General features: G+C 44.3%; 1 pseudogene; it reads right to left on the bottom strand.

The window, feature by feature from the left end:
* Positions 1-44: 44 nt before the first annotated feature.
* On the bottom strand, positions 45-18,786 carry Mrpl30-ps7 (mitochondrial ribosomal protein L30, pseudogene 7; annotated as a pseudogene).
* Positions 18,787-27,911: the final 9,125 nt, after the last annotated feature.

Genomic DNA, 27,911 nt, shown 5'->3' with positions numbered 1-27,911 from the left:
AGGTTTCCTCAGTAACTGCATTTGTGAGCTGAAGCTATGTGGCATCAGAACTTTGCTTCCTACATAGGCTTCAGATGCCACTGCATGAGTACTTACCCAATGCTCTTGAAACATGTGCTGGACATGGTCTGTTCTGTAGGAAGTCCCTGTGGCAGCTTCAGGGACTGGATATGTATCAAGTTTTTAACCACTTTGAGATTTGCATTCACTGAGGTATGTTCGTGTGAATTTGAGGGCTGTGTGCTTCTGTAGTCCAAGCATCTTGAACGCATTTTCCCCCCAATACGGACACCTCTTTGCACTTCTTATTCTTGTAACAATGTGCAGTTTATGAGGGCTCTGGGGTTTTCCACTGAATTTTTTTTTATGATCTTAAGATCTAGGCTGAAACACTTTATCTGGACTTCTTGGTGGGATAAATTTGTGACAAATCAACTCTGTACCAATGGGAGATTCTGCACCTTTATTCACAGTCTGCAGTCTGCCTGGAGGCCTCTGAAGCACTTGAGCACAGAACCCTAGCCATAAGTGTGGTAATTGTTTAGTGAAAGCAACTCCTGTGTTCACTCCCAACGTCCCAGCAGCCAGAAGGCGTCCAGGGTAATCTTAATTGTCCCATCAACAAACTCAAGAGGCTTCTCACAGCGATGTTTTTAAATTCATAAGATGAAATCTTTATGATTATACAGGAGGTACAGGTTGAAATAGTTATAAAAACTCAGTTGTATTTCATTCACATATTTAAATAACATATCTTCTCTTTTTTAAATAACAGAACCATCATCAAGTCTAAAAAAAGTAATGTGATTTTTAAATTGGGAAGCAATCATAAATGACATTTGAATATATCTAAACTACACAGATTAACCAGTAACAAAGGTCGCCTAAAATTTGGGGGATGAAAATAACTTTTTTCCTATTCAGTCAAAGGCACTGTGCATTTCTATGGTCTCCAGTTTAAGAGGCAAGTTCACAGAATCCCTTGTATGCCATTTTCTCAAACCGTAGCCTTTCCATTGACTCCTCATTCCCATTGACTTGCTCTAGTGTCTGCAGTAATTCCTGATGATCCTCTTCTTTTCCATTCTTTAAGGTTAGAAGAGTATAATTCTTGGTGGTGGGGTAAAGGAACAAGGTTAATGATTTCTTTATACCTAATTCTGTTTCATTAAGAATTGGAAAACACTTCAACAATAAAGGAAAAAAACGGCAAACTCTCCAGAGATGTTCAGTATTGAACGTGCAGTGGCAGAATGCATTGATTTGCAGCTTCACCTGACCATGACCCCACCGCTTTATTTCACAATGAGAAAATGACTCTGATGGCCATAGGTTACAAAATAAGGCACTGCTGAAGCTAAGTTCTTTTTTCATGGTTTGCCTGCAGTACTTTTTACCCTACTGTGTTGTGCCCACCTGTCAGCATATGAATGCCTATGGGGTGACTGCCTAGAATAGAACTGTTTATTATACAACAGAGCCACAGGATTAAAAAAATGATTTTCAAGTTTCTTGTGGTGTCTCCCACATTTTAAAAAAAAAAATTAAGTTTCCTTTTCTACAGTTGTAGGTGACATCTGATACTATATTACAGCCTTGGAGATATAAATGAACATTATTTCTGGTATACTTATATACTAGCACTCTTTATATCTATAAAGCCAGTTGAACAGTATTCTTTAATGCCTAACATTCTTTATTTATAAAACACCCAAACACTGAAAGTCAACCATTCTATATCTATTTTCATTTGGTATTTTCATTCCATAACCACTTTCAGACTTTGATCCTGGTATGATTTACATTTTCAAGCTGTGACCTTCCATTATAAATGCATCTCTTATTGTATTTATATGATATAAAATATCTCTTATTAATACATAAGAAAATAAAATGCATTAAGTTGTAACTTGAAAGAATTTCTTGGGATCAGAATATTAATTATTCTTTTAGATTAAGTTATCTTACAATTACAAAGTTGATAGAAACAATGAGTAAATTTTAAGATTAAAATGAAAAGGGAAGGGACAGGGGAGAGAGGGGAGGAAAGAAAAGGCAGCTTTTACAAAGATGTTTGATGTGAATTAGCTATATTTCCATTCATAACAAGCTGTTCTACTTACAAGTGTAAGATCCCCATGTGTATGTCTCTTATGAAATCAGAGCCATCAGCTGCTGCCTTTTATGGACCAAAAGTGGGATATAGAAGTATTACATGACTTGCCTCAAAGGTGACTTGAGCAGCATCTGGAAGCACAGTTACTCCCATCTTTTGAACCACTCATGATAAATGCTGTCTTTTGCTATAATCTTTGTCTAAATTGGAGACCACGTGGATTTAATAATATGGCGACAATTAAATACAAAGCACAACAAAGCACTGCATGCTGCTGCGCTTTCCTGCTCCTTCCCCGGCTCTTCCTCCACATAAAGATCCTGAGGTATTTCGAAGGCCTAACATTTATTTGATATGGCCCCTGGCTGTGGCACCTGTAATCATAGCTCCTAGAAGGTAGAAGCAAAAGGATTTTGAATTGGAGGCCACACTGAGATATACAAACCAGACTTTATCTGAAAAAAATTTAATTTATCCTTGATTGAAGTTTTTATTGGTTATTTTATTTATATTTTAAAAGTTATGCACCTGCCAGGTTTCCTCTCTGAAAACACCCTATCCTATCCCCCTTACTCCCTGCTTTTATGAGGGAATCCCCACCCACCCACTCTCAGCTCACCTCCATAGCATTCCCCTACACTGGGACATGGAGCCTCCACTGACCGTGTCTTCACTCCTTTGATGTCAGATAAGGCAGTCCTCTACTACACATTCAGCTGGAGCCATAGGTCACACCATGTGTACTCTAGTTGGTGGTTTAGTCCCTGGGAGCTCTGGGGGATCTGGTTGGTTGATTTTGTTGTTCTTCCTATGGGGTTGCAAACCCCTTCAGCTCCTTCACTCCTTCCCCTGACTCTTCCATTGGGGTCCTGTGCTCAGTCTGATGCTTGACTGCAAGCATCCTCATCTGCATTGGGCAGACTCTGGCAGAGCCTCTCAGGGGACAGCCATACCAGACTCCTGTCAGCAAGCACTTCTTGGCATCAGCAAGTGTCTGAGTTTGGTGTCTGATGATGAGATGGATCCCTAGGTGGGGCAGTCTCTGGATGGCCCTTTTTTCAATCTCTGTTCCATTTTTTATCCCTGCATTTTTTTTAGACAGGATCAAGATGGGTGTGTGGCCCCGACCCTCGACCAGGAGCCTTGCCTAACCTCTGGATATGGTCTCTACAGGTTCTCTCGCCTCTTTGTTGAGTATTTCAACTAATGTCATCCCTCTTGTATCCTGGGAGACTCTTGATTTCTGGCATCTGGGACTTTCTAGTGACTACCCCCAGGTCCCCATCCCCTACTGCTACACATCTCCATTCAATTTCCTGACCCTCTGTACATCTCCCCTGTTTCTTCCAACACCTGATCACCATTTACCTCCCCCGCATCTCTCCCTCCCAGGTTCCTCCCTCCCTCCCTCCCTGTACCTCCTGTGATTATTTTGTTCCCTCTTCTAAGTAGGACTGAAGCATCCACACTTTAGTCTTTTTTTTTTCTTCAGCTTCATATGGTCTGTGAGTTGTATCCTGGGTATTCCTAACTTTTTCCCAAATATCCACCATGTGTGTTCTTTTGTAACTGGGTTGCCTCACTCAGGATGAGATTTTCTAGTTCCATCCGTTTGCCCGTGAATTTCATGAAGTCATTGGTTTTTTTTGTTTGTTTGTTTGTTTGTTTTTCTTTTCTTTTTTTCAGAGCTGGGGGCTGAACCCAGGGCCTTGCGCTTGCTAGGCAAGCGCTCTACCACTGAGCTAAATCCCCAACCCTGAAGTCATTGTTTTTAATAGCTGAGTAGTACTCCATTGTGTAGATGTACCACATTTTCTGTATCCATTCCTCTGTTGAGGGACATCTGGGTTCTTTTCACCTTCTGGCTATTATAAATAAGGCTGCTATGAACATAGTGGAGCACGTGTCTTTGTTATATGTTGGAGCATTTTTTGGGTATATGCCCAGGAGTGGTATACCTGGGTCCTCAGGCAGTGCTATGTCCAAATTTTTTTTTTTTTTGAGCTGAGGACCGAACCCAGGGCCTTGCGCTTGCTAGGCAAGCGCTCTACCACTGAGCTAAATCCCCAACCCTGCTATGTCCAATTTTTGAGGAACCTCCAGACTGATTTCCAGAGTGATTGTACCAGCTTACAATCCCACCAGCAATGGAGGAGTGTTCCTCTTTCTCCACATCCTCACCAGCATCTGCTGTCACCTGAATATTCGATCTTAGCCATTCTGACTGGTGTGAGGTGGAATCTCAGGGTTGTTTTGATTTACATTTCCCTGATGACTAAGGATGTTGAACATTTCTTTAGGTGCCTCTTTTCTGTTTAATAATCCTCAGTTGAGAATTCTTTGTTTAGCTCTGTACCCCATTTTTAAAGGGGTTGCTTGGTTCTCTGGAGTCTGACTTCTTGAGTTATTTGTATATATTAGTTATTAGCCCTCTATCCCTCTATTAGATTGTTCCCAATCTGTAGGTTGACCAATCATTGTTGCTTCCTGTTATTTGTGTTGTTAGAGGTGGAATTATGTTTGTATGGCTCTCTTCTTTTGAGTTCGTTGTAAGAAGATTTATTTCTTGCTTTTTCTTTGGTGTAATTTCCCTCTTTGTGTTGTAATTTTCCATCCATTATCTTTTGTAGGGCTGAATTTGTGGAAAGATGGTGTTTAAATTTGGTTTTGTCATGGAATATCTTGGTTTCTCCATCTATGGTAATTGAGAGTTTTGCTGGGTGTAGTAGCCTGGGCTGACATTTTTGCTCTCTTAGGGTTTATATGACATCTGCCCTGGATCTTCTGGCTTTTCGAGTACTCAGAGGCCTCAGGGTCTGCTTTTTTGGTGCAAGCACCTCGAGATGTCATTTCTGCAACTATTCTTATTATATATCATTCTTCCTATCTATTTACTGTTCCTTCTCTTTCCTCCTTCCTTGATTAAACTGGTATTTGGTGACCTGGCAAGACCTAGTAGGAGCCCACTTGATATCCAGGGACTAGATGTTTAACTAGAGGACGCTCTACAAATTTGGGGAAATTGCACCCAATGTTGAATTGGACATGGCCATAGTTAAAACATCTTGGGAAAGTTGGCTATGTTAGGGTCACTTGCTCGAGGTGGAAATGAAAGTAACCTAGAGCCACAGGCAGAGATGAGAAAATCTGCAGCTGGTCCCCCAGTCTTAGTCAGTATAATAAAAACAGGATTTTTTTTTTTACTACAAAACTGAGGATGGAATTATATACAGATATTTCCCAGAAATTCAGCAATGGGTTCCTTGGGTTCAGGGATGATGGTGTCAGCTCCTCTAGGAATTCTCCACACAGGTTAAGTGAGGATGTGTTTGTAGATTGGGTCCTGGATGTTTGACCCAGATTAGAAATCTTGTGAGATTAGGGGATGGAACCCAGTACTAGGAAGGGATATTGACAAAGGGAAGTGCTCTTTGCTATATTTTTAAGATCACCTTGGAGCACATTGCCATGGGACTGTAAAGACTGCAGGGTTAGCAGTGTGATCTCATGTCTGCCCTTTTATGAAACCATACTGTCTCCCACATGTCTGAAAGACGTTGACTTTGTAACCAAAATACTGCTGCCCCCGACCCTCACCAGAGACTTGTGGTTGGTGATATAAAACAATTGTGCTTGCTATAAAACCTTTATGTTTGAGATTTTATAGTTCCTTTTTTTTTCTGTTCTGTACTACTCTGGATCACAAGAAACTGTAGGCACAGAAGAGTAGAGAAGCATTTACTCATCCACCCCTATGAATTTTGTAACCCAACTTCCTTGTATGATTTCAATAAAAGACTTGGGCTGAATCAAATCTATGGAGAACTCTGACTCCCGAGTTCAGAAGCTCTCCCTGCATGAACAAGCCTGTCAGCTTCAATCGTTGTGGTTTCTTATTCCCCTACCAGGCATCCCTAGGCCTTGATGACCTCTGACTCATGTCCAGGCTGGACCCAAGCTGATCCCCGCTTTTACTCTGGAAGGCTTTCATTCACTGGCCATCAGAACAACCCTGTTTCCTGGTGTCTGCCTACTTCCTTGCTTTAGTTTCCTCTTCTAATGTGTCCTTTTCTTGTGACCTCTGAATCCTGCAAGCTCTGAGATTTAGTCTCTGGTGTTGAAATTTGGCTGCATGGCTCCCAGCACTATCCTGAACATACCAAAACTCGTCTCTACTTGGTCTTATCTTCAAAATGTCAGTTGACTATTGGTTATCTCCACTTGGATACCAGATGAAAATATTAACCTTTGTACGTTCAGAACTGAAACTGAACTGTCAGTTTCCCCCCGTGTTTTTGTCTTCCAGCATCATTCCTATTATCAGTCCCTAGGAACATCATGTTTTTTCTCAGATCCCAAATCTTATCTCCTCATGCTGTCACTCTACTTTACTCTATCAGCAAACTGTGTTGGCTACCTCGCTGTATATCCTCTCTACTGCTAACATATATCAAAGCCAACAGGAGGTTTTGGTTAAGGTGTACCTGTAGAAGTTAGACTGTGTTGTAGAGAAAACTATCTCTCAAATCTTTGACTCACCAATTGTTACCTCCCTCTGCCACATTGATCATTGCACCACTTCCGTATTTTCTGTTTAGGCCCTGACTTTTGTCTTAGTTTGGTTTTTCATTGCTGTGAAGTGAAGATACAATATGACCATTCTAACTCTTACCAAAGAAAACATTTAATTGGGGCTGACTTGCTGGCTTACAGTTTTAGAAATTTAGTCTATTATTTCCATGGCAGAGTGCAGGCAGGCATGGTTCTGGAAAAGGACCTGAGAGTTCTACATCTTGGTCTGCAAGCAGCAGAAGAAGATTATCACTGGACATAGCTTGAACATAGGAGACCCTAAAGCCCACCCACACAGTAGCACACTTTGTCCAAAGCTACACATACTCCAACAAGACCACATCTCCAGTACAGCCTTTCCCTATGGACCAAGCATTCAAACACATGAGTCTATAGGTGCCATTCCTACTCAAACCACAATTTTGAGTAGCCAAAGACTAACATATTGGTGACTGACTATGTGTTTGATGGAAAAGCAAGAAGCGTACATAATACTGTGGCTCTGGAATCTGTGTGTGGACATGAAACAGCACTCCCCTCACTTCCAGTTCATTGGCTAAAGCATTGATATATCTGAATTCAGCATGGGAGCTGATAATTGTTGTTCATAGCTCTGCTCTGTGAAGACACAGCCAGCTCCAAGTTAGTACATTGAACTGTTGCTCCTCCTCTAGGAAAATAAATGTCAGCTTCCAGGGGATCTCTGGTTGAAAGATTCTTATCAACTCAGACATCATCTGCTGTTGTAAAACCTGCTAGTCTTATCAGTGTTAAGAATGTGTTGTTCCACACCGTCCCCTTTTTCAGAAGCTTTTATTTGTATTTGTGGTTTTATTTTGGGGAATACCAACAAAATTGGGTGCTTTCCTGAAGAACATCCAATGGCAGATTCTTGTTATACAGAGCTAGGAAGACTTCAAGGAAATAAAAGGTTACTGCAAGAATCTATTGTAGCGGGGTTGGGGATTTAGCTCAGTGGTAGAGCGCTTGCCTAGGAAGCGCAAGGCCCTGAGTTCGGTCCCCAGCTCTGAAAAAAAGAACCAAAAAAAAAATCTATTGTAGCTGGTTTGGGTGTCGTAATAGGGAGGGAGGGTTGAGTGCAAAGATGCTCATTTTTGTATCTTGCTTCAGACTGTGTCTCGGAACTTGGAGAGAGAAATATATATTTCTACCTCTTGAAGTTGTCGGTGAGCATGCAGCCATGGGGAATGACCTGCAATGCCAGCAGTCTGCTAAGCATGTTAGTGATTGGGGATGGCTAAGACATAACTTGGAAAAGACATCATTTTTTAATGAATATTTTATTTATTTACATTTCAAATGTTATCCTCTTTCCTGGTTTCCTCTCTGCAAATCCCCTATCTCATCCCCTCTTACCCTGCTTCTATGAGGGTGCTCCCCCACCCACCCACCCACTCCTGCCTCACCCTAGCATTCCTCTACACTGGGGCATCAAGCGTTCATAGGACCAAGGGCCTCTCCTCCCATTGATGCCAGATAAGGCCCCTTCAGCTCCCTCAGTCCTTCCCCTTACTCCTTCATTGGGGTCCCTGTGATCAGTCCGATGGCTGGCTTCGAGCATCCACATCTGTATTGGTCAGGCTCTGGCAGAGCCTCTCAGGAGACAGTTGTATCAGGCTCCTGTGAGCAAGCACTTCTTGGCATCAGCAATAATGTCTGGGTTTGGTGGCTGCATGTCGGATGGATCCCCAATTGGGGCAGTCTCTGGATGGTCTTTCCTTCAGTCTTTGCTCCATTCTTTGTTGCTGTATTTTCTTTAGACAGGAGCAATTCTGGGTTAACTAGACAATCCCTTAAATGCATTTTATTTTAGAGTAATTTTTTATTTCTACCAGCAGGTGGAACCCTTTAGATTTATTTTGTCTCAGTGCTAGATAAAATCTCTGTGATTTATTTTCATTTTTAAGAATAGTTTATCTAATGTTAGTTTCTGAAACAGAATGAGTATGTAAGAATATTCAACATGGGCTGGAGAGATGACTTAACAGTTAAGAGCACTGACTGCTCTTCCAGAGGTCCTAAGTTCAATTCCCAGCAACCACATGGTGGCTCACAATCATCTGTAATATGGATCTGATACCCTCTTTTGGTGTGGCTGAAGACAGCGACAGTGTTCTCTTATAAAATAAATAAGTAGGGGCTGGGGATTTAGCTCAGTGGTAGAGCGCTTACCTAGGAAGCGCAAGGCCCTGGGTTCGGTCCCCAGCTCCGAAAAAAAGAACCAAAAATAAATAAATAAATAAATAAATAAATAAATAAATAAATAAATAAATAAATAAATAAATAAAGCAAGCTTTGGGGAAAAAAAGGATAGCCAACATATATCGTCTACAAAATTTCATCATTAATAGAACTCACATTAATATATTTAATTGAATTTACAACTTCACAGACATTTGATCAAATCACACTGGTCGAAGTGTAAATTCTCAAGATATTCTTTGCACCTCCAATAGTAAGGAAACATGTAACCTAAAGGAGCCTCCATTCTACAGAATACGTGCTTGCAAATATTTTATGCAGTAAATGTTTATGTTCTATGAGACCCAATGTGTTTATCAAAACTATTACCACAGTGGTTCAAAAACATCCACATATAATATGTGGGCAGGCTTGGTATTTGGACCATGGTATTTATCTTACCCTGCTCTTGGCCAGACTTCCTGAACTCGCTTGTGAATCTGAATCAGCAGAGTATTTTAAATTTTGGATAGCGACATCAGTTCTTCTGAGCATATGATTAGGCAGATCTCTGAAAGGACTTGAACATATGTATCACTAATAAGTTTCTAAGTGCTGATGTTGGTGGTGGTTACAGGTACAGACTTTACCCTGGAAACCATACTCTATGCCATATCAGCATTTCTGCTGCTATTTGTTCTCTGTGTGTATAATGTGCGTGTGCTTGCGTGCGTGCGTGTGTGTGTTTCTGTAGAGATTGGAGGGAATAAGAGAGTGAATTAGTATCGTGATCTAAATTGTCGTACCCTACCAATATTCATAGGTTGAAACCTATCTCTTTATGCAATGGTATTATGGATGGAATTTTAAATAAGTCTCCATAGCATCGAATGAGTCAGGGTTCTAGGAAACAGACTGATAGGATGAATGTGTGTGTGTGTGTGTGTGTGTGTGTGTGTGTGTGTGTGTATACAGCATATATATATATATATATATATATATAAAGATTTTATCAAATCATCTTACTCTGAAATAGTAACAACAGTTGTCTCATGTTTGAGTGGCTGAGAACCAATTGTTGCTTCTGGTCTTAAAGCTGGGTGCCTTGGCCATCATAATAATTCCACAATGGATGTCTCACACCAGAACGGCCATGAACCCTGTAGTTGCCCAGTCCCCGAGGACGTGTACTTCAGCAGTTCAAATCTAGCCCTGGGAACCTGGAAGGTTTCTACAAGTTGATGATCTTTATTACACAACAGAATCCTGGAAATGCCGTTTCTGGAATCAGTGGAGGAATCAGCCACAGCAATGGGAGAAATCAACTCAAAAACAAGAGGAAAGACCATGGGGGCAAAAAAGTAAGTCCTTTTCCTTCTGCCTTGCCTTTTAATCTGGGCTGCTTCTAGAAGGTGCTCCCCACATTTGGGATGTGTCTGCTCACGTCAGTTGAGGCAGTTACGACTGTCTCTCTACTGAAGTGATTATGACTTGTAGCAAGTTGGCATTAAAACATCACAGGCCTCATGAATAGTATTTGAATCTGTATAAAAGGGGATCCAGGCCGTCAACTAAAAACAAAAAAGCATCCCCCCAACCCTGAGTCCACAACATGTCAGTGCCTTGATTTTAAATTTCACCTTCCAGACTGTGAGGAATTTCTGTCGTTTGTAAGCTATCTAGTCTATGACATTTTTCTATAGTAGCCCTAATGTACACACAGTAAAAGAGTGTTTGGGGCAGGACATAAAGATAAAATGGGGATTTCCCCTCAAATAATTGAGAGATTAAGCCAGCCACAAGTGTGTGTGTGACAAAGAAAAGTAGTGAAAATGGCTAGTCCTGGACAGGGTGTCATGTAGCTATTCTGCTGATGCGCTGAGAATGATTATAATTAAAACACCTCAAATATGCATCATGAACCTTAAAAATAGCAGTAATGACATTTCTGTGAGTTTTGAAAGAAATTTCACATAAAGACAAATTTATGCACCAAAATGTTCATTGGAAGATTATTTCTGTTTTTAATGGATATTTTCTTTACTTACATTTCAAATGTTATCCCTTTCCCAATTTCCAGTCTGGAGTCCCCCTATCCCTTTCAGCCCTTCCCCTGCCTTTATGAGAGTATTCCCCCATCCTCCCACTCCCTTCCTCCAATCTCACTGACCTGGCTTCCCCCTACAGGAGGCATTGAGCCTTCACAGGGCCAAGGGCCTCTCCTCTCATTGACGCTCAAATAAGGCCATCCTCTACTACAAATGTGGCTGGAGCCATGGTTCCTTCCATGTGGACTCTTTGGTTGTCTCTGGAAGCTCACAGGGGGTTTGGTTGGTTGATATTATTGTTCTTCCTAAGGATTTGCAAAACCCGCTCCTTCAGTTCTTTCTCTAACTCCACCATTAGGGACCACATTCTCAGTTGAGTGAGTTGGTGGCTGCGAGCACCTATTTCTCAGGCTCTGGCAGAGCCTCTCAAGAGACAGCTCTATCAGGCTGCTGTCAGTATGCACTTCTTGGCATCTACAATATTGTCTGGGTTTGGTGACAGTATATGGGATGGATCCCTGGTGGGGCCATCTCTGGATGACCTTTCCCTTGGTCTCTTCTCCATACTTTGTCTCTGTATTTCCTCCTGTGAATATTTTCTTCTCCCTTTTAAGAAAGATTGAAGTAGCCACTCTTTGGTCTTCCAACTTTTTGAGCTTCATGTGGTCTGTGGATTGTATCTTGGGTAATTCGAGGTTTTGGGCTACTATTCACTTATCAGCAAGTGCATACCGTGTGCGTGGTGTGTGTGTGTGTGTATGTGTGTGTGTGTGTGTGTGTGTGTGTGTGTGTGTGTGTGTGTGTGTGTGAGAGAGAGAGAGAGAGAGAGAGAGAGATTGGGCTACCTTTCTCAGGATATTTTCTAGTTCCATCCATTTGTCTATGAATTTCATGAAGTTGTTGTTTTTGATGTATCACATTTTCTGTATCCATGCCTCTGTTGAAGAGCATCTGAGTTCCTTCCAGCTTCTGGCTATTATAAATAAGGCTGCTATGAACATAGTGGAGCATGTGTCTTTGTTGTATGTTGGGGCATCTTTTGGGTATATGCCTAGGAGTTGTGTATAATATATATATATATATACACACATATACACATATATCCCTGTATGTATCTCTATCTAGCTGGGTCTTCAGGTAGTTCAATGTCCAATTTTCTTAGGAATCTCCAGACTGATTTCCAGAGTGGTTGTACCAGCTTGCAATTCCACTAGCAATGGAGGAATGTTCCTCTTTCTCCATATCCTTGCCAGCATCTGTTATCACCTGAGTATTTTATCTTAGCCATTCTGACTGGTGTGAGGTGGAATCTCAGGGTTGTTTTGATTTGCATTTCCCTGATAACTAAGGATGTTGAACATTGCTTTAGGTGCTTCTCAGCCATTTGATATTCCTCAGCTGAGAACTCTTTGTTTAGCTCTGTACCCCATTTTAAATGGGTTTATTTGGCTCTTTGGAGTCTAACTTCTTGAGTTCTTTGTATATATTGGATATTAGCCCTCTATCAGATGTAGGATTGGTAAAGATCTTTCCCCAATCTGTTGGTTGCTGTTTTGTCCTAATGACAGTGTCCTTTGCCTTACAGAAGCTTTTCAATTTTATGAGGTCCCATTTGTCAATTCTTGATCTTAGAGCATAAGCCATTGGTGTTTTGTTCAGGAAATTTTCCTCAGTGACCATGTGTTCAAGGCTCTTTCCCACTTTTTCTTCTATTAGTTTGAATGTATCTGGTTTTATGTGGAGGTCCTTGATCCACTGAGACTTAAGCTTTGTACAGGGTGATAAGCATGAATCGATCTGCATTCTTCTACATGCTGACCTCCAGTTGAACCGGCACCATTTGTTGAAAATGCTATCTTTTTCCCACTGGATGGTTTTAGCTTCTTTGTCAAAGATCAAGTAACCATAAGTGTGTGGGTTCATTTCTGGTCTTCAATTCTATTCCATTGTTCTACCTTCCTGTCTCTGTACAAATACCATACAGTTTTTATCACTAATGCTCTGTAATACAGCTTGAGGTCAGGGATGATGATTCTCCCAGTTCTTTTATTTTTGAGGATAGTTTTTGCTATTCTGGATTTTTTTGTTCTTCCAAATGAATTTGTAAATTCCTCATTCTAACTGTATGAAGAATTGAGCTGGAATTTTGATGGGGATTGCATTGAGTCTGTAGATTGCTTTTGGCAAAATGGCCATTTTTACTATATTAATCCTGCCAATCCATGAGCATGGGAGATCTTTCCATCTTCTGAATTCTTCGATTTCTTTCTTCAGAGACTTGAAGTTCTTGTCATACAGATCTTTCACTTGCTTGGTTAGAGTCATACCCAGGTATTTTATGTTATTTGGGACTATTGTGAAGGGTGTCATTTCCCTAATTTCTTTCTCAGCCTGTTTATCCTTTGAGTAGAGGAAGGCTACTGATTTGTTTGAGTTAATTTTATATCCAGCCACTTTGTTTAAGTTGTTTATTAGGTTTAGGTGTTCTCTGGTGGAACTTTTGGGGTAATTTAAATATATTATCATGTCATCTGCAAATAGTGATCTTTTGACTTCTTCCTTTCCAATTTGTATCCCTTTGAACTCCTTTTGTTGTCTGATTGCTTTGGCTAGAACCTTCAAGAACTATATTGAATAAGTAGGGAGAGAGTGTGCAGCCTTGTCTAGTCCCTAATTTTAGTTTGATTGCTTCAAGTTTCTCTCCATTTAGTTTGATGTTGGCTACTGGTTTTCTGTATATGGCTTTTACTATGTTTAGATGTGGGCCTTGAATTTCTGATCTTTCCAAGACTTTTATCACGAAGGGGTGTTGAATTTTGTCAAATGCTTTCTCAGCATCTAATGAAATGATCATGTGGGTTTTTTTTTCCTCTTTGAGTTTGTTTACATAGTGGATTACATTGGTGGATATCCATATATTGAACCACCCCTACATCCCGGGATGAAGCATACTTGATCATGATGGATGGTCATTTTGATGTGTTCTTGGATTTGATTTGTGAGAATTTTATTCAGTCTTTCTGTGTCAATATTCATAAGGGAAATTGGCCTGAAGTTCTCTTTCTTTGTTGGGTCTTTGCATCGTTTACATATAAGCACAATTCCTTCCTAGAAGGAATTGGGTGGTGCTCCTTTGGTTTCTATTTTGTGGAATAGTTTGGATAGTATTGGTATGAGGTCTTCTATGAAGGTCTGATAGAATTCTGCACTAAGCACATCTGATCCTGGGTTTTTTTTTTTTTTTTTTTTTTTGGTTGGGACACTTTTCATAACTGCTTCTATTTCTTTAGGAATTATGAGACTTTTTAGTTGGTTTATCTGATCCAGATTTAACTTTGGTACCTGGTGTCTCTCAAGAAAAATTTTCCATTTCCTCCACATTTCCAGTTTTGTTGAATATAGGCTTTTGTGGAAGGATCTGATGGTTTGTTTTTTTTTTTATTTCCTCAGATTCTGTTCTTATGTCTCCCCTTTCATTTCTGATTTAGTTAATTTGGATACTGTCTCTATGCCTTCTGGTTAGTCTGGCTAAGAGTTTACATATCTTGTTGATTTTCTCAAAGAATCAGCTCCAGGTTTTGCTGATTTTCTGTGTAGTCCTTTTTGTTTCTACTTGGTTGATTTCAGCTCTGAGTTTGATTATTTCTTGTCTTCTACTCCTCTTGGGTGTATTTGCTTCTTTTTGGTCTAGAGCTTTCAGGTGTGCTGTCAAGCTGCTAATGTATGCTCTCTCTTTCTTTTTGGAGGTACTTGGAGCTATGAATTTTCCGCTTAGCACTGCTTTCATTATATCCCATAAGTTTTGGTATTTTGGGCCTTCATTTTCATTAAATTCTAAATTATCTTTAATTTCTTTATTTCTCCCATGACCAAGTAATCATTGAGAGGAACGTCGTTCAACTCCCATGTATATATGGGAATTCTGTATTTATTGTTGTTATTGAAGACCAGCCTTCTCCGTGAGATCTGATAGGTTGCATGAGATTGTTTCAATCATCTTGTATTTGTTGATGCCTGTTTTGTGACCAATTATATGGTCAATTTTGGAGGTACCATGAGGTGCTGAGAAAAAGGTATATTCTTTTGTTTTAGGATGAAATGTTCTATATTTTTTAAATCCATTTGTTCCATAACTTCTGTTAGTTTCCCTATGTCTCTTTTTAGTTTTTGTTTCCATGCTCTGTACATTGATGAGTGTGGTGTGTTGAAGTCTCCCACTATTATTGTGTAAGGTGCAATGTGTGCTTTAAGCTTTAGTAAGTTTTCTTTTATCAATGTAGGCACCCTTGCATTTGGAGCATAGATATTCAGGATTGAGAGTTCATTGTGTGGATTTTTTTCCTTTGATGTGAGGTGTCCTTCCTTATCTTTTTTGATAAGTTTTGGTTGAAAGCTGATTTTATTGGATATTAGAATGTCTACTCCAGCTTGTTTCTTGGGACCATTTGCTTGGAAAATTGTTTTCTAGCCTTTTACTCTGAGGTAGTGTCTGTCTTTGTGACTGAGATGTGTTTCCTGTATGCAATAAAATGCTGGGTCCTTTCGTAGGCAAATGGTTGGAACTGGAAAATATCATCCTGAGTGAGCTAACCCAATCACAGAAAGACATACATGGTATGCACTCATTGATAAGTGGCTATTAGCCCAAATGCTTGAATTACCCTAGATGCCTAGAACAAATGAAACTCAAGACGGATGATCAAAATGTGAATGCTTCACGCCTTCTTTAAAAGGGGAACAAGCATACCCTTGGCAGGGAAGAGAGAGGCAAAGATTAAAACAGAGACTGAAGGAACACCCATTCAGAGCCTGCCCCACATGTGGCCCATACATATACAGCCACCCAATTAGACAAGATGGATGAAGCAAAGAAGTGCAGACCGACAGGAGCCGGATGTAGATCGCTCCTGAGAGACACAGCCAGAATACAGCAAATACAGAGGCGAATGCCAGCAGCAAACCACTGAACTGAGAATAGGACCCCCGTTGAAGGAATCAGAGAAAGAACTGGAAGAGCTTGAAGGGGCTCGAGACCCCATATGTACAACAATGCCAAGCAACCAGAGCTTCCAGGGACTAAGCCACTACCTAAAGACTATACATGGACTGACCCTGGACTCTGACCTCATAGGTAGCAATGAATATCCTAGTAAGAGCACCAGTGGAAGGGGAAGCCCTGGGTCCTGCTAAGACTGAACCCCTAGTGAACTAGACTGTTGTGGGGAGGGCAGCAATGGGGGGAGGGTTGGGAGGGGAACACCTATAAGGAAGGGAAGGGGGGAGGGGGATGTTTGCCCGGAAACCGGGAAAGGGAATAACACTCGAAATGTATATAAGAAATACTCAAGTTAATAAAAAAAAAAAATGCTGGGTCCTCTTTATGTAGTTAAGTTAGTCTGTTAGTCTATGTCTTTTTTATTGGGGATTGGGTCCATTGATTTTAAGAGATATTAAGGAATAGTGATTGTTGTTTCTTGGTATTTTTGTTGTTAGTGGTGGAATTTTGTTTGTGTGTCTCTCTTTTGTTTTTGTTGCAAGGAGATTACTTTCTTGCTTTTTCTAAGGTGTAGTTTTCTTCCGTGTATTGGAGTTTTCCATTATTTTCCTTTTAGGGCTGGATTTATAGAAAGATAATGTGTAAATTTAGTTTTGTCCAGCTCCGAAAAAAAAAAAAGAAAAAAAATTTAGTTTTGTCGTGGAATATATTGGTTTTCATCTATGGTAATTGATAGTTTTGCTGGATATAGTAGCCTGGGCTGGCATTTGTGTTCTTTTAGGATCTGTATTACATTTGCACAGGATCTTCTGTCTTTTATAGTCTCTGGTGATAAGTCTGGTGTAATTCTGATAGGTCTGCTTTTGTATGTTACTTGACCTTTCCCTCTTAGTACTTTTAATATTATTTCTTTGTTTTGTATGTTTGGTGTTTTGACTTTTATGTGATGGGAGGAATTTCTTTTCTGGTCCAGTCTATTTGAAGTTCTGTAGGCTTCTTGTATATTTGTGGCCTTCTCTTTAGGTTAGTGAAGCTTTCTTCTATAATTTTGTAGAATATATTTACTGCCCCTTTAACTTGGGAGTGTTCGCTCTCTTCTGTACCTATTATCCTTATGTCCGATCTTCTCATTGTATCCTGGATTTCTTGGATGTTTTGGGTTAGGAGCGTTTTGCATTTTACATTATCTTTGATGGTTGTGTCAATGTTTTCTATGGTATCTTCTGCACCTGAGAGTCTCTCTTCTATCTCTTGTATTCTGTTAGTGATGCTTGTGTCTATGACTCCTGATCTCTTTCCTAGTTTTTTTTTTCTTTTTCTTTTCTCCAGGGTTGTTTCCCTTTGTGATTTCTTTATTGTTTCTATTTCAATTTTTAAATCCTGGATGGTTTTGTTCAATTCTTTCACCTGTTTTGTTTTGTTTTGTTTTGCTGTAATTCTTTCAGGGATTTTTTTTTTGTTTCCTCTTTAAGTGCCTCTACTTGTTTACCTTTGTTTTCCTGCATTTCTTTAAGGTAGTTATTCATTTCCTTCTTAAAGTCTTCTATCATATCATGAGATATGATTTTAAAACCAAATCCTGCTTTTCTTGTGTGTTTGGACATCCACTATTTGTTTTGGTGGGAGAACTGGGCTGTGATGATGCTAAGTAGTCTTGGTTTCTGTTGCTTAGGTTTCTTTGCTTGCCTCTTGCCATCAGGTTGTCTCTGATGTCATCTTGTCTTGCTATCTCTGACAGTGACTTGACCCCCCTGTAAACCTGTATGTCAGTACTTCTGTAATGTTTCCTTCTTAAAAATCACACTTAATGCCTATATCTAACTAGTCATATATGAGAACAATAAGGAATTCTCTCTTAAGCTAATTATTGCTGAGAAAAACACTAAGGTATGCATATTTAACTGTTGTTTGAGAAGCATTTATTTTACACTCATTTACTTTCAGGTAAACCTGACTGGTGGTTCCTCATTTGCACAGGACCTGAGTGCCGCCCACCCTCACAAAGGTCATGGCGGTGTGGGGTGACATACTGGCATACTCAGAAAGTCACTCCCACCTCCCGCCTCTGTATAATAAGCTGGGACCTGTCCACTTCCCTACAACTCTCAGGCAGACTCTGGTTGCAGACTTAACTCTGAGTGGGACCTTAGCAGGGCCGGTTGCCTCATCTGCATAAGCAATGAGCACCCCCCCCCCCGGCAGTCATCATAGGGGGGTGCCCCCTTCTCATCTGCATACTCAGAAAGGCCATCCCACCTCCCACCTCTGGATAATGAGCTGTGACTGGCCCAGTCCTGGACAATTCCCAGTCAGACTCAGGCCGATTTAGGCTGACTGAGACCACAGCAGGAACCGCTTCCTCAACTTCATAGGCCTTGACGCCCGCCCACCCTGACAGACGTCATTAGGGAAACGACCGCTTTTCATCTGCATGCTCAGTCCCTTCCAACTCCCGCCTCCGCATAATGAGCTGGGACTCGTCCATTCCCCAGCACCCGCACTCTAACTAAAGCCCGGCTCAGAGACTAGGCCCGCCCATTTAATCTGCATATGCAATGAGCCCCGCCCCATGTTTGCATAAATGACACAAACAGGCGCAAACACAGACAGTTCTCTAGGTTCCATCCGTTATTCAATGTGCGCGGTCCCACGCGGGGCGTGTCTGTGAGTCTATGGGACAGACAGACTGACCGACTGACTGACTGATAGGACAAAGTCCGAATAGAGATGCGCGACTCCCCCGCGGCCCTGGGAAACCCACGGCCACACCCACTTTTGCGGTAGCCGCCACCGCGACCGAGGCTGAGACAGAGAGACAGAGAAAGACAAAGAAAGAAAAGCTGCAGCAGCATCCCGTTGCTAGGGAAACGGCCGGCTCCTCCGCTCCTCGTCCTGCCGATGGGCGGGGAAATCGGCTTGATGATATCAGCCTGGTGTGGGGGCGGGGGATCGGAGCCTCAGACCCAGCGACGCCTGCGCATGCTTGTTTGGAGTTCGCCCTTGAACAGCGGGGCATCTGCTGGCGGAAGTCGGGCGTGAAGCCGGCGAGGTGCGTGGCAGGTACGTCGGCAGTGGCGACCTGAGTGGCGTGTCGCGGCCATTTTGGAACGCGGCCCGGGACCGGCCTGGCATTGGTTGCTGGAGCGGCTGGTGCGCGTGCACGAAGAGAGATGGGGTGCGGGCTCCGTGAGACCCCGCGGGAACGGACGCGGGTCTCGGGAGCCCGCTGCCTGCTGCACGACCGCCACAGCCGCGAGCGGGCCGGCGAATGGCGCAGCTATAACCGGGCGGAAGTCGGGCCGGAAGCCGGTGGCGCATGCGCGGCTGTGTCGTGAGTAGACGCGACTGGAGTGGCCCTGGTGGCGGCGGTGTCGGAACCAAAGCACCGCCCCTCCCTCCGCGGCGGGCGGACAGAGACAGAGACACAGAGAGAAGAAGCTGACTGTGCTAGAGAAGGGATGGAGACAGGGAGCTCCGATAGCTCAGTCGACCTCAGTGATTGCAGGATGTCATTTCTTTCCTGTATTTTCAAAGAAACATTTCAAAGAACGGAAAATTTTTTACAGCGGAGTGAAAAATACCTTAACACAAATGAAACACAAAACACAGTACATGCCTCCATTTTACTCATGAAAGACTACTTTCTAAATGAATTAAGTAAGCTCTGCTTTGGAATTACTTTTTTTGCAAATGATGGCAGGACATGCTTGCTTTCCTGTATTTTTAAAGAAACATTTAACAGAGCAGAATATACTTTGTTACAGATCAAAGTAAATTACTTTAAAATAGATGCTACAGAAACTACACTACAGTGTGATTGCCTGGGTGTCTTTCTCTGTGATATTAACCAGAAAAGTATTCATTTTACTGGTCTCTTGTACAGTTAACTTTAAGCATTAAACATATGTTTTTATAGACAACAAGAACTTTTCTTATAAGACGCTTTTTACTGTGAAAGACCCTCGGAGCGGGGAGACCCTCATTCAAGTCTCGGGATGACGCAACCCCCCAAGAACTCACACAAGACCATCCTTGCTGTAATCACATGAGGTTTATTGATAGGAACCAGTGCACTGGGGTCGACACTCATATCCCACGCAGGGGCAGTGGAGTTCGACCCCAGAGAGGCTGGGAGAAAGGGTATTTAAAGGAAGAAGCCACAACCCAAGGGGGCAGGGATGGCGTTTTTGGAAAATCACAAGGAGAAGCTTCTTGCCTCAAGATTGCTTAACTTTATGGTCTGCTAGTTCCTAGAAGCTTCTTGCTTCTCAAGGTTGTTCTCTAAGATTTTAATCTAACTTCATGGTCAGCTAGTTCCTGGACGAAGCTTTCTGTTATCTTTACCAGGTCGGGAATCGCATATCTAAGGGCCTTATCTTAAGTCCTTTTATCTAGTTCCTGGGAGAGCAGGCTCAAGAAATGTTACCTTTTACTTACTTTCTGGTAGAGGGCAGGGTCTGGAATTTGAGGTATTTAGGGCTTCTTAGGGGTAAGGTTGCATTTTTAAACTTCTCACTTTTTGGCTGTATTTTTTATTCTTTCAACTGAACACATTCCTCTGCTTTCGAATTGCTTCATTTTGGTAGACTCACACTGTACTCCATTACTTTTTAGTATTTTTTCCACAGATATATTTCACTGAGTAGAATATAATTTGTTACAGGTGAAAGAAAATCATTTTAACACAGACACTACAAGGTTCACGGAACATGCGCGTGCATTTGTCTTATTCTCTTTGCATGTGATGGGAAGAATGTTTTGTTTACGTTTCCCAAATACAGTAGGATTTACATATCCTAGGCGTTAAACCTGTGTTTTTCAGAAGACAACTATGATGTTGTCTGGAAGGGCTTCATTTTCAAAATACATTAAACCTGCTTTGGAATTACTTTATTTGTGCAATCGCCTGGGCCACGCCCCCGCAAGGAAGTGGAGGAGGGGGGAGGGGGGACGGGGAGGGGGGAGGAGGAGGAGGAGGAGGAGGAGGAGAAGAAGGAGCTGAGCACTCTAACCCTAGCTCCATGTTAACCCTAGCCTGACCCTAACCCTAGCCCCAAGGAACTTCACAGACATCTCGTCTTCGGGTAGGGTAGAGTAACGCCCTCACCTCATCTGCATATTCAGAAAGTTCCTCCAACCTCCCGCCTCTATAATGAGATTGGACCAGTTCACTACCCAACAATTCCCAGCCAGACTCAGGTCGACGTAGGCTGACTGGGACCCTGGCCTGACCCACTGCCTCATCTGTATAGACCATGAGGCCTGCCCACCCTTGCAGACCTCACCGGGAGAAGGTCCCTTCTCATCTGCACACTCAGAAAGTCCCTCCCACCTCTGCATAAAGAGCTGGGACCAGCCTACTCCCCTACAATTTCCAGCCAGAATCAAACTGCAGACTTAGGATGACTGGGACCCCTATTGGGACCGCTGCCTCAGTTGCATAGGACCTGAGTGCCACACACCCTTGCACATATCACGGGGGGGGGGGGGGAGCGGATGTCGGAATTCCCATTCTCATCTGCATGCTGAGAAAGTCACTCCCACCTCTGCATAATGAGATGGGACCCACCCACTCCCCTACAATTCCCAGCCAGACTGCAGATTTACTCAGACTGGGACCTTAGCAGGGCCTGTTGCCTCATCTGCATAGGCAATGAGGCCCGCCCACCCTGGCAGACATTGTTCTAAGACCCCATAGTGGCCTTACCTCGGGAGCGCAACCCATAGAGCACAGATTGACAAAGTGACCGCTGCAATAGCAAGAGGGTATAAGGTTTTTAGTCTATGTACGTGGGCAGGGAGAGGCAACCCCGAACCCAAAAAGCACGCAACTTTTCTTCCTTACAGAGGGCAGACTTCAGCAACAGGGTTAGCTGGCCTATTCTCATTGGTGGTACACAGGACAAAGGATCTTGTCAGGTATTGGCTTGCCTGCTCAAGGGGCTGTTCTTGGCTCAGTTACTTTCCTCATCCAGCCCTACACCTGGCCTTGGAGAATTACTGGGAAAGGGCTAAGTTGGCACGTCCCTTAGAGGGGGATAGGAACTGGGTGGTCCGGCAGGGTCATTATGACATCTTGTGGTCATTCTTGGAATCTACCTCAGGGAGGGGTAGGGGGAACAGTTGTTTTTGTTTTGGCTAGTTTCCATTAAGCCTGGTCACTCTGACCACCAAGACCTTGCTCCTGTATTCACAGAACCTCGTTCTTACAGCTTTGTTTCTTGCATCTGTGAAACTATGAAACTTTATTTCTTCAACATCACTGGGGGGTCGCCCTTTCTCATCTGCATACTCAGAAAATCCCTCTCATCTACCCTCCTCTGCATAATGAGGTGGGAACTGACCACTCCTTGACAATTCCTAGGAAGCCTCAGGCTGCAGTCTTAGGCTGACCCTGACTACGTCCGGGCCTGCTGCCTCATCTACATAGGCCATGAGACACGCCCACCTTCATTGACGTCACCTGGCGACGCCCACTCTCATCTTCATCCTCAGAAAATGCCCCCCACCTCCTGCCTCTGCATAATGAGCTGGGACCCGCCCACTCCATAACAATTCCCAACCAGATACAAGCTGCAGACTGGGACACTGACCGGACCTGCTGCCTCACTGTAGGGGTCATGAGGCACGCACACCCTCGCAGAGGTCAGGGGGTGGGGGAAACGACCCTTTCATCTGCATACACAGAAAGTCCCTCCCACCTCCTGCCTCTGCGCAATGAGCTGGGACCCGCCCACTCCCCGACAATTTGTAGCTAGACTCAGGTTGACTAAGGCTGACTGGGATTGCAGCAGGGCTAGCTGCCACATCTGCATAGGCAATGAGACCCCCGGAGATGTCATTGGGGACGTCCCCTTCATCTGCATACAAGGAAAGTTCCTCCCTCCTGCTATCTCTGCATAATGAGCTAAGACCTGCCCCGAAAATTTTCAGCCAGACTCAGGTTGATTTATGCTGACTGGGACACTGGCTGGGCCCGCTGCCTCATCTGCATAGGTTATAAGGCCCGCCCACTCTAATAGACGTCATGGGGGACGCCTCATTTCATTAGCTTACTCACAAAGTCCCTCCCAAATCTCACCTCTAAGTATTGAGCTGGGAACTGCCCACTACCCGACAATTCCCAGCCTTATTCAGGCATACTTAGGGTGACTGGGAACGCATGGGCAAGCTGCCTCATCTGCATAGGACGTGAGCCCCGCACACCCTGGCAGACATCATTACGGGGACTCCCAATTCTCATCTTCATACTCACAAAGTGCTTCCTACCTCTGCATAATGAGCTGGGACCCACCCACTTCATAACAATTCCTAGCCAGACTCAGGTGGCAGACTGGAACACTGCCGGGGCCTGCAGCCTCATCTGCATAGGCAATGAGCACCGCCCACCCTTGAGGACTTCATGGGTGGGGAAATGCCCCTTTCTCATCTGCATACTCAGAACGTCCCTCCCTCCTCCCGCCTCCGCATAATGAGCTGGGATCCGCCCACTACCCCCGGACAATTCTCAGACAGACTCAGGCTGACTTAGGTTGACTGTGACCCTGGCCGTGCTCGCTGTCTCATTTGCATAGGACATGAGGCCAGCTCTTCCTCACAGACGTCATCAGAGAAATACTTCCTTCTCATTTGCATACTTACAAAGTCCCTTCCAAATCCCGCCTCTATGTAATGACCTGGGTACCGCCCAGTCCCGGACAATTCCCAGCCAATATTGAGAGTTACTTAGGCTGACTGGGACCGAATCCAGCCCCGCTGCCTCATGTGCAAATGACATGAGGCGTGCCCACTCTGGCAGAAGTCATCGGGGGTCGCCCCCTTCTCATCCGCATACTCAGAAAGTCCGTCCCACCTCCCGCCTCTGCATAAGCTGGGATCCGCCCACTCCCCGGACAAATCCCAGGCAGATTCAGGATGACTTAGTCAGACTCTGACCCCAGCCAGGCTCGCTGCTTCATCTGCATAGGCCCTGAGACCTGTCCACATTCGCTGACGCCACCTGGGGACGCCCCCTTCTCATCTACATACTCAGAAAATCCCTCCCACCTCCTGCCTTTGCACAATGAGCTGGGACCCCCACACTGCCCGACGATTCCTAGCCAGACTTAGGTTGACTAAGGATAACTAGGATCCTAGCAGGGCCAGCTGCCTCATCAGCATAGGCAATGAGGCCCGCCCATTTTTGGAGTTGTCATCGGGGGACGTCCCTTCATCTGCATACGAAGAAAGTCTCTCCCTCTTCCCATCTTTGCATAATGATCTGGGACCCGCCCACTTCCCGAAAATTTTCTGGCGGACCTATACTGACTGGGACCCTGGCTCGGCCCGCTGCCTCATCTGCATATGCCATGACTCTTGCAGACGTCAACTTGGGGACGCCCCCTTCATTTGCATACTCAGAAAGTCCGTCCCACCTTCCATACCTGCGTAATGGACTGGGACCAGCCCACTCCCTGACAATTCCCAGCTAGACTTGGCTGCAGACTGAGACAATGGCCGGGTCTGCTGCTTCATCTGCATAGGCCATGAGACCCGCCCACCCTCGTAGACCTCATTGTGGGGACGACCCCTTCTCATATGCATACTCACAAAGTCCCTCACACCTTCCGCCTCTGCATAATTAGCTTGGACCCGCCCACTCCACAACAATTCCCAGCCAGTCTCTGGCTGCAGACTTTGGCTGACTCTGATGGGAGCCTGGCCCGCTGCCTCCTCTGCGCAATGAGGACCACCCAGCCCCGCAGACGTCATCTGGGAAACGTCCCCATCACATCTGTATAGGACATGAGGCTTGCACACCCTGGGAGACCTCATTAGGGGGGCACCCAATTCTCATCTTCATACTCACAAAGTCAGACCTGGGACATAGCAGCACCATACGCGTGTGCTCAAAAGACACGAGACGTCATGGCACCGTCACTCGTGTGCTCGGTCGTGGGGTTGGGTTACAGGGGACACGGACACGGGACACGGATGTCACGGTGAAGTCACACATGTTCTTAGACACAGGACACAAGATGTCATGGCACCATTACACGTGTGCTGGGACACGGACACGGGACATCATGGCACCATCACTCGTGTGCTCCTACACAGGGCATAGGGCATAGCAGCACCGTCACGTGTGTGCTCAGACATGGGACATGGGACATGCCAGCACCATCATGCATATGCTAGGAGGTGGGGTTGGGTGACACAGGACACACACCATGGCACTGTCATGCGTATGCTTGGATACCAACACCGGACATTGCAGCACCGTCATGCATGTCCTCGGTTGGATGACCCAGGACATGGACATGGGATATCATGGCAATGTAACACACATGTTTGGACATGGGACACAGGGACATAGCAGCACTGTCACGGGTGTGCTCAGACACAGGACACAGGCCATCATGGCAACATCACTCATGTGCTTGGTCATGGGTTTGGGTGACAGGGGACACAGACACAAGACACAGATATCAAGGTGAAGTCATGCATGTGCTCAGACACAGCACACTCGAAGTCATGGCACCATCACGTGTTTGCTTGAACACAGACATGGGACACAGCAGCACCGTCACCCGTGTGCCCGAACGTGGGATTGGGTGACACAAGACCCAGGAGTTCATGTTCACCATCACACATGTGCTTGGACATGGACACGGGACATCATGGCCACATCACATGTGTTGTCATGGGGTTGGTGACAGGGGACATGGACATAGGACATGGATGTCACAGTGAAGTCACGTGTGTGCTCAGACACAGGACAGGAAACATCATGGCACCGTCAGATGTGTGCTTGATCGTGGCATTTGGTGACACAGGACATGGACACGGGACTTCATGGCACTGTCACATGTGTGCTTGGACACAGACACAGAACACAACACCATCACGAGTGTGCTTGGTTGGGTGACACAGGACATGGACACCAGATGTCATGGCACCATCACCTGTTTGTTTGGACATGGACATGGGATGTCATTGCAACATAACGTGTGTTCACAGACACAGGACACAGAACATAGCAGCACCGTCATGCATGTGCTAGGACGTGGGGTTGGGTGACATGGGACATGGTCATGGGATGTCATGGCACTATCATGCATGTGCTCGTACGTAGGGCACAGGACATAGCACCACCATCATGTGTGTGCTCAGACACAGTACACAGGACATGGGACATGGCAGCGCCATCACGTGTTTCCTTGGACGTGGAGTTTGGTGACATGGGACATGGGACATCATGGTGCGGTCACACGTGTGCTCAAACACAGGACATGAGTTGTCATGGCACTATCATGCATGTGCCTGGACACAGGTCATGGGACATAGCAGCACTGTCACGTGTATACTCAGACACAGGTCATGGGACGTGATTGCACTGTCACGCACGTGCTCAGTCATGGGGTTGGGTGACAGGGGACACAGACATAGGACATGGATGTCACGGTGAAGTCACGCATGTGCTCAGACACAGGACAGGAGATGTCATGGCACCATAACACATGTGCTCATATACAGACACAGGACACAGCAGCACTGTCACACATGTGCTTGAACATGGGATTGGGTGACACAGGATGCAGGAGTTCGTGCCACCATCACGCATGTACTCAGACATGGGACACAGGACATAGCAGTACCGCCACATGTGTGCTTAGCCATGGGGTTGGGACATGGGATGTGTCATGGGCTTGGGCCCTTGAGTACTTACTCTTCCACAATACAATAGTAGAACAATTACAGTTATGAAGTAACAATGAAATAATTTTAGAGTTGGGGGTCACCACAACGTGAGGAACTATATTAATGAGTCACAGCATTCAGTCACTGTACTCGACACTGGAATCTACCTAACTCTCTCTCCCTCACTGTTAGGTTGCATTCATACTCTGAACCCCAGTGTCCTTCCCCATCTGTGACTGGAGAGCTCCTCCCCTGTCCTCGAGCACCCATCTCCCAGGCTAAGTGTGTCTGTCCTTTATAGGTTTATCACTGTTGAAAATGTCCCTGGCCAGGCAGTTGCAGGAGCAAGATGCATCTTTTCCTCTACTGTGTCCAGCTGCTCTTTGCCGAGCCCCTCTGGAGAGAGATGTCTTTCTGAGTGAGCACATAGCCTCATATGGCAGCTATTCCAACAGCTGTTACGGAAGCAGAGACATACGTATTAAAGGGAGGATAAGCATTGGGTAGATGGAGCTGTTGTTCTATGAGTGTTAGAGGACTCATTAGGAGGCAGAATGCGGCCCAGAGCTCTACTTACCTGTTAAAAATGTATAACACAGTAAATGTGAAGAGGCAGACTCAGGAACGGCAGAATCTGTTGGGATGTTAGATGTTTAGTTCAACTCTTGTGCTGGTGTGTGATACCTTGAGTCTGAGAGGTCTGCAAAGGATAGAAAATCGGTAAATGAAATAAAACTGAGTTTGCTCAGACTTAAAATCTAGTCGTCCCAACTGAACAGAGCGAAGTGCAGAAGGAGAGGTCCTGGTTCTCTGAGTTTTCTGTTTTTATTCATTTAATTTGTTTGTGTTTTGCCTACACGTATACATGAATGCTTTTTCTTTAGCCTTTGACTCAGCAGCTAATTGGCTTCTGTTTCCTCTTTCCAGCTCCTGGTTAAGATTGCTTTCAATGTCATGTTTCCTGGGACCTTCCCTACCTGTGCTGTTGGTACAAGTTCCGGTGTGTCATTGGGGAGGCCCAGTGAGGCAAGTGCAGAGGCCTCCTCAGAGCATCCTCTTTGAAGGGTTTCCTTCCAAGAGTGGACCTATATATGTTTCAGAAACAGTCTTTGCAGCTACCTGTTGTAGGCATGCCTGCAAGAGGAGACTCGGGAACTTCAGGGCTTGACATCACTGCCACGGTGTCACTTGCTAAATTACAGTGTGTGTTATGAAAGCAGCTCCAAAGGACGTTAGGCATCTCTGAAGTGGCCTTGGTACACTTCTCTCTAGAGTAACGCTTTCAATGTCCTCATGA

Source organism: Rattus norvegicus, chromosome 9 (assembly GCF_036323735.1).
Source record: "Rattus norvegicus strain BN/NHsdMcwi chromosome 9, GRCr8, whole genome shotgun sequence".
Classification (NCBI taxonomy): domain Eukaryota; kingdom Metazoa; phylum Chordata; class Mammalia; order Rodentia; family Muridae; genus Rattus; species Rattus norvegicus.
Note: the sequence above shows the minus strand (reverse complement) of the source record. Positions and strands in the feature narration are given on the sequence as shown.